Raw genomic sequence first — 7,736 nt, forward strand, 5'->3', positions numbered from 1 at the left:
CCAAATTTAAGATCATTGCCATAAAATAAAAGTTCAAAATAGGGATAAAATCCTTTTTAATAGACAGTGTATAATAAATTTCACAAAAAATACCAGATATTTCGGTCACATATACAGTGACCGTCATCAGTAGTAAAAAGTAGTATTTTTTTGTGAAATTTATTATACACTGTCTATTAAAAAGGATTTTATCCCTATTTTGAACTTTTATTTTATCGTCATGGAAAGGCAGTGTGGTCTCTGAAATTATTTAAGATCATTGTATATTTAACAGTCAGTCCACTTTTATTAGTTCTTTCCAATGATCTTGATTATTATGGTGATGTCTTTCTTTTCTTTTTTTTCCAATGTTTTGATAAATAAAAAGCACTGTTTAAAATACATATAGTTTTCTATAAAACGCAAGTGACAATTAAGACCTTTACAGGGTTTAAGAAGGCGGGAGAGTAGCACCACTTTTATTTTTGAACCTTGATTACATTTGTGATATTATTTTTCGTTGTGTTGTTGATGTTATGACACACAAATCGTTTTCAACAAAGCGCCTTTGACGCTCTGGACTTCAGAGGGGCTAGGGGGCGGTGGTCATTCTCCTGTTTGTGGTAGTTTCTGTTCAATTTATGTTCATTAGTTCATCTGTAGTATTATTTGTAATCTTTAATGGATGTGACTATTCATTTTATTTTCTGTTTCTTTTTGATTTATCTTTTTTGTGAATTAATTTATATATTTCTTTTGGATTGGATTAATTGATGGTAATTTATGTTCGTTTAAGTTTGAATTACCATGAAACTTTATTTCCATTGGTCTTTCGTTTCAAAGTTTTTGAATAACTTGTTGTTTTTTTTATGTTTTCAAAGTAGTTTCTGTTCGTTTTAATTCACATAGTTTTATTACATGCGAGTTTCAAGAATTTTAGTAAGGTTGTATTTAAGTTATTTTTTAAGAATTAAAATATTGGACTGCAATTAAAATTTAACCAAATTTGAATCCACTGTCAAAATTTTTGATTGACAGCAGTTTTTTGAGCAAACTGTTCCTAGTAGTTCTACTACAGAATTTTGGGTGGATAGGGAGTGTGCTGTTATAACTATTATTAAACTTTTAATGGTTGTTAAAACTAAATGTATGCTTAAGGAAATTCAAATGCTAAAAATAGTTTTTTTTTTCTTTTGTTTGTCTATAAAAACAAAGACGTCACTAATCAATGTAATCAGATTTGTTTCCTTATTTTTTTTTTGTGTTAATTCATGCTACCTTGGTCCACTCTGCTTACGCTGAAAGTTTCAGGCCGATCTGATATAAACAATGTTTGACCCACTTAGGGGTTTGCCGAATCTATACAGCCAACTTTTTTCCAAAATACTTTTTTGCTCTTAGGTTTATTTGGCCCAATATACATACTCAGTAAGTTACTAACCGATCGGGGACAAAATGAACTTGAGGCAATTTTTGGCGTGACAAATTAATGCAACAATTCTTTTTAAAAGTTTTAGTCTGTGTTGAGGTCCCCTTGTCTCTGTCTACATGCCCTGTAACTCTTAGCTGATCTGAGAGAAAAAAAGTGCTGACCCAGTATCAGGTGACATGTATGGACGCAGCAAATATTTAACATATTCTCGTGTTGTCATTAAGATCAATCTAGCCCTGTCTACATGTCCTGCAAGTTAGAAATTACCAGAGACAAAAAATGATTTTTGAGCCCATATTCGGGCATCATAAATCGATACAGTCAATTTAGTTAAAAATTTATGATCATTTTAAAACAAAATACAGTAGGTATTTTGTTCAGGGAAAATTATCATTTCAGTGTTTCTAATATCATTATTAGAAGTATGGTGCTAGAATTGCGATATCGCGTGCTAGAAGAAAAACACTTCGTGTAGCTTGCATATTTGTGAAAATGACTTGGAATATCTGCTGCAATTTCCATGGAAAGATTTCTTGGTCTGTAGTACTTTAGACCTGCTCAATAAAACACAGTAAGAACATATTTCAAATAAGGAGCTTTATTTCAACCAAGTATGCTGTTCAAGGGCTATTAAAATAACTGACTTGGAATATGTGCTAAAATTCCAATATTGCAACCTAAAATTTCAAGACGCAAATACACTAAGTATTATGCTTCGTAAATGGTGTTTGATTTCAAGTCAAGTTAGTATTTAAGGGTTTTTGGAGTCACTAATTACAAAATTTGAAGCTAAAATTGTAACATTGGTGCCAAAAATAAAACAAAGAATATACTTCGATATTTCACGACTGGTTCCAAAAATCCAAACAAATTTGTTCGAAAGATGTCTGAGTCTGTTGCCTATAAATCTGTGTCAGTATTGCAATGTAGAAGCCCAAAAGTAAAATAAAAGTACATGTTCCACAGATTATGTTTGATTTTCGCCAAATTTGTAATTACGGTTATTTAAGTCCTAATTACAAGAATAATTCCTCGGTAATTGCCCTAAATACGTATGAGGTTAAAATAATAAAATGAGCGTCCTAAAATAAAGCACAATATACTGCAGTTTCAATAATGGCTTCTGGTTTCTTCCTCAGTTCGTGATTATAATTTGGAGTCTGATATTGCAACATAGATCACAGTATTTCAGACGCAAATATTTTGCAAATGACATTTGATTGCCTTCAAAGTTGACGTTTAAGGGTTTCCGTAGTAACTAATTACAAAAATGAAGAAAACTGCAATATCATCATCGTAAAACATAACAGCATTTACCATACATGTTTCACAAATGACTTAAATTTTCCACTATACTCTGTATTGAAAGATTTCTAAGGTTTTTGATAACATATAAGAGGCAAATAAGTCAGATGGAAGTCTTAAAACAGAACATGGATAGAACAAATTCTATCGTCCCTGGGAAACCTATTCCCTTTTCCTTAAAGCCTAGAAAGTTTGTTAGTATGAAAATATAATAGTATGTTTACTAGTATGTAAACATACTATTGTTTTTATCGGTATGTAAACAAGTCAAAACAATTCTGATACTCCCAGAAACAATTTTGCTTTCGTTATCACTGTATTTGTGGTAAGCTCTTTAGTTTTAGTTGTATAATGTGTCATTATTTGTTTCCCAATATTTTCTCTCTTTTAAATTAATTCCTTTCAAATGTATAGAAAACCAATTAGGTACATGTAATTTTCTATTCAAGCAATCTATTTTAGTTTCAGTTACAGTGCAGACGACGCTGTAACCATTCGGGGAGTTGAGAGGGGGAGCACGGATTTAAGTTTTTTTTTTCATTTAAGCCTAAATTCACCGATAATGTAATCTATTCCTTTTGGGTTTCATTGTCTATTCGCTTCTTTTCGTTTTCCGCTTTAATGTCACTCTTTAATTTTTGCTGAGAAGAATTTAATTACTTCAAGTTAGTCAACTATTTTAATTTAATTAATAAAAAGGATGTTCATTACAAAAAACCTTTTTCGAGGCTCTGTGGCCACTAGCGTGACCAGATCCCACATGTCTGTGACTATCTTTTGAGGACAAATACGAAATTTTGTGTTTTTGTAAATACTCATAGAAGGCTGACTAACCTCCATTATAGGGTTCTTGGGCCCTTTACATTTTAATTTCCCTTTTGTACTTTGATTTTCCGCTTTTTTTTCTGAAACTATTCAAAATTTCACAATCAACAACTTTTGATGGGTAGATTTTAGTTTAGTAAATTATACATATTTGAAATCAGCATAAGAATTAGGTTTTTTATTTATATATTATCCTCAAACTTTCGTTGTTATCATTTTCGGTCATTATTAACTCAGGTCACACTTTACTTGCAGCACGTTACAATTGCTTGATTTATAGGCTTTGGGGTGAGCAATAGATTTTGAATAAGACTCGTCTTAACATATAGAGCTCAGTTTGATCTATTAGTTTTTTGGTTTTAGATTTTCCAGCAATTCCCATGAAAAAACCGATCTTTCGAATCCCTACAGAGTAGTCTTAAATCAGATGAACATTAGAAAATTATGCATTCTATTATAAGCTTGTCCTAGAGCAATTTTGAATTTTAGCTCATCCTTATATATTATATTGAAACATAACCCGTTTATATCGTACTAAAAAATTAAACAAACAGAAGCATGATCATTTCTAGTCCTAAAATCCACCTTACACACGTACACTAAAAATCAATATCCAAGCATAATAATTATCCACCAATCATAATCTGCTTTCTCTTTTATAAGTAATCCTGATTGGTGCAATTTGGTAATGTATAAGAATTGATGTCTAGTTTACACGCGTGAGAACGGGGCACAAGGTGTTGATGGTTCCACAACAATATATGAGAATGTGCATGAGATGTTATAGGGTTATATACAGGTATGGCTATAAGTAGTTCTGAATGTTTCCAAGTGATGGCGTCTAGAAATTGATGTCTAGCTAAGCACTCGTCAAACGGGACATGAGGTTCTGGTAGTTCAATATAGATGTCTCAAATATTTATTGGTAATGTATTTTGAAATTATTTTAATTTTCTTTTTTTTCCCTCTGGCTAAACGTACTTTTTTTTATCACTGTTAAAAAAAAAATTGTCCTGTTTCGTTTTATTTTCTTTACTCTATTTCTGTGCATAGTTGCACGCACCAGAGAGTAGGAGTTGAAACCTCTTCACCTAGAGGACTTTTATGTCGCGATTTCAAGTGCCAATGTCTAGAAATTGATGTCTAGCTAAGCATACGCAAGAACGGGACTTAAAATTCTGATAAAATTGCTCGCCCAAGGCGAGAAAAATATCCGTAGCAAGGTACTGCGCTCAGAATACCTCGAGATCATTTACGTTGACAAAGATTACGACGTTCCAACTATTCCCAACCTAATTAGCGGTATTTCCCAAGCCAAACGCTTTGGAAATTCACTCAGTTGTCCAGCTCACGTTCGTTACCAAGATTGACTTCGACCAGGCTCTCAAGTGTGGAATCAAAGTGGAATACACCATGTTTTCTGTGTCAAAGCCCCTTACAGAGCCGCTGCAGTGCTATAAATGTCAAGGTTTTGGTCATCGTGCAAACCAGTGAAGGACGATAAATGTAGCAAGTGTGTTGGTGAATAGCTCCTCCGAGTGCACCTCAGATGTGCTCAAATGTGCCAACTGCGGATCCAACCATGCAAGTAACAGCTTTCGGTGCCCGAACCTGAAAAATGCAGCTCGTGGTGCAACTTCGAACCAACTCCAATCTTAAACCGGCTCGATAAATGGTGAAGTACGTATGTTCTGTCAAAACATAAATGGTGCTAGAGAAAAATTAGACATACTTCAAATAGTGTATGGTGCTTTCGATATAATTTGTGCTAATGAGCATCTGCTTAATGAAGTTAATAGCACAAGACTGATTACTTCTCCTGATCATCAGTTTTTTATCCGCCCAGCTAAAAGTACTGGGGGTCGACCGTCGGGGGGCTTAATGATTGCTGTTAGAAATAAGTATAATTGTAATCTGTTTGAGTCTAATGATGTATGTCTTGTGGTAGAATTTAGTGGTTTTATTGCTGTTTGTGTTTATATGCCTACAAATTATAGAAATGACCGATCGAGTCAGAAGTTTGCGTCTGCTTGCTCGTTATTGTCGAAACTACTTGAAAGAATAGCTCTTACCCGTAAAGCTTGTGTTATTATGGGTGACATCTTGAGTTTCATCTACCACTCAGTTCTGTTGAGACATATGCTCCTTCTAGACCCAAGTGGTTCACTAAACAGAACTGGAGTCGTATGGATAAACTTCGTGGGAGGGTGTAAAAAGGGAGGCTTTGAATAGAATGGGATGGAGGAGGAGCGTGCGTAGCTGTATTGGCCTCAAGCGGCTTGGTGCTGCGGTAAGTTGTTAGTAGTAGTAGTAGTAGATGCTACTTGATTCGTACTTAGATAAGATAAGGGTCCTGTTTCATTTGCTCTCGTGGGTAAAGTCTGACCGGCTTCTCGATTTGAATTGCTATTTGCTTGAATTGCTGCATAGTATGAAAACGGCTGCATCCGTTGCAGTTCCGTCCGAAAGAATAAAGCTGAATACCCGTAAGAGAGGCTGGTCAGATTTTCCTGGTTTGAAGGTTGAAAAGTCTCGTCATGTCTATTGGAGACAAATTTGGTTGATTGTGAAAGACCATGTTCAGGATGGATTTTCAAAATTATGAAGTCAAAAACACCAATATCAAAAAAGGTGAAATCTTGGAAAAGAAGTCGGGTTAAGGAGCTATCGCGGGAAATAAAAAAAAAATCCTCGTCAGCTATGGCGAGAAGTGTCGAAATTTATCCGTTCTTCTTCGTCACCGCCCGATAGCATTGAAATAAATAGATGGTTTGAACATTTGTCTTCAATTTTTGCGGCTGATCCTCCATCATTAGAAAGCAATTTCCGGGGCCTTCTGATGCAGCATTTTGATGGACTAAACCAATACAAAAACTGGCTTACTATCACCCCGTCGTGTGTTGAATCTTTTGTTCGTCGTCTTCCTCTAGGAAAATCGCCGGGGGCAGATGGTATTCAGCCGGAACATCTGAGATACGGTACCCCTGGACTGTTTAGTCACATAGCTTTATTGTTCCAAGCAATAGTTTCGCAACAGTCTGTCCCACAAGGTTTGTGTCAGGGGGTCGTTACTTGTATACATAAGAAGGGGAAAGACCCTAAAGATTGTTCTTCGTATAGGCCCGTAATTATTTGTTTAGTTCTAGCAAAGTTACTGGAGAAGATACTGTGCCCTATAGTGGCAGCGCGAGCGGATGTGGGTGACAATCAGTTCAGTTTCCGGTCAGTCTCGGTGTTCAGAATGCACACACAATTTTTATTTCAATTGTTGAAAAGTTTATGAAAGGAAAAACTCCGTTATTCGTCTGCGCAATAGACATTTCTAAGGCGTTTGATTCTGTCCTACATTAGCAAGCAGTCCTGTCACTAATAAGGGCAGGAGTTGATCCCTTTGTCTGTAAATGTCTGTGGGAATGGTATCGTAAATCTCAAGTAAGAATTCGGTCCGCAGGACAGCTTTCTGGACCTATAGATATACGTAGGGGTGTTGAACAAGGCTCAGTAATCAGCCTTGTGATATTTAACAATGCAGTACGTTCTGCGACAAAATCGATTGAAAAATTTTTGATAGAAGATGGAATTGATGCTAGTCATCTATCTTTAGCAGATGATCTACTTTTGATAAGTGATAATTTAGGTTCTTTACAGAAAGCTATTAATGCCGTGTCGTCTGCACTTGAAGATATTGGGCTAACAATAGAGACGTCTAGGACTGAATTCGTCGTTTTGAACGATGAAACACTGCCAAATCATGTTGTTGATGTTTGCGGGAAGACAGTTGTCAAAAAGGATACTTTGAATATCTTTGACTCCGATATGGGAATTCTATCAAAGCTACTTAAAATTTAGTTATTGCGGCAGTTAAAGAAAGTCTGCGGAAATCTTACGGTATGTTAGCAGGAACTAAAGGTCAATTTGACAAAATTACGCTCGGTCGTCTCTGTAATGCCGTGTTCGGGCCACATGTATTTTTTTTTTTAACCCCGTTATGGAATTGCTTTAGTAAAACCGAGCGTAACCAAATTCGTTCAAATTTTTTTCGGTATTGCAAATATTTATTGGGAATTCCCATATGGTTCAGAAACTCTTATGTCTTGCAGAGATACTGTATTTTTTAGATAAGTAAGAAAATGGATGAGTTGTCGAAACAGAACAGTTTGACTTTCCATTAGCTAGTCTTGTTCAGTAAAATCGT

Source organism: Artemia sp. Qi Xiang Cuo, chromosome 11, assembly GCF_049724085.1.
Source record: "Artemia sp. Qi Xiang Cuo chromosome 11, ASM4972408v1, whole genome shotgun sequence".
Classification (NCBI taxonomy): domain Eukaryota; kingdom Metazoa; phylum Arthropoda; class Branchiopoda; order Anostraca; family Artemiidae; genus Artemia; species Artemia sp. Qi Xiang Cuo.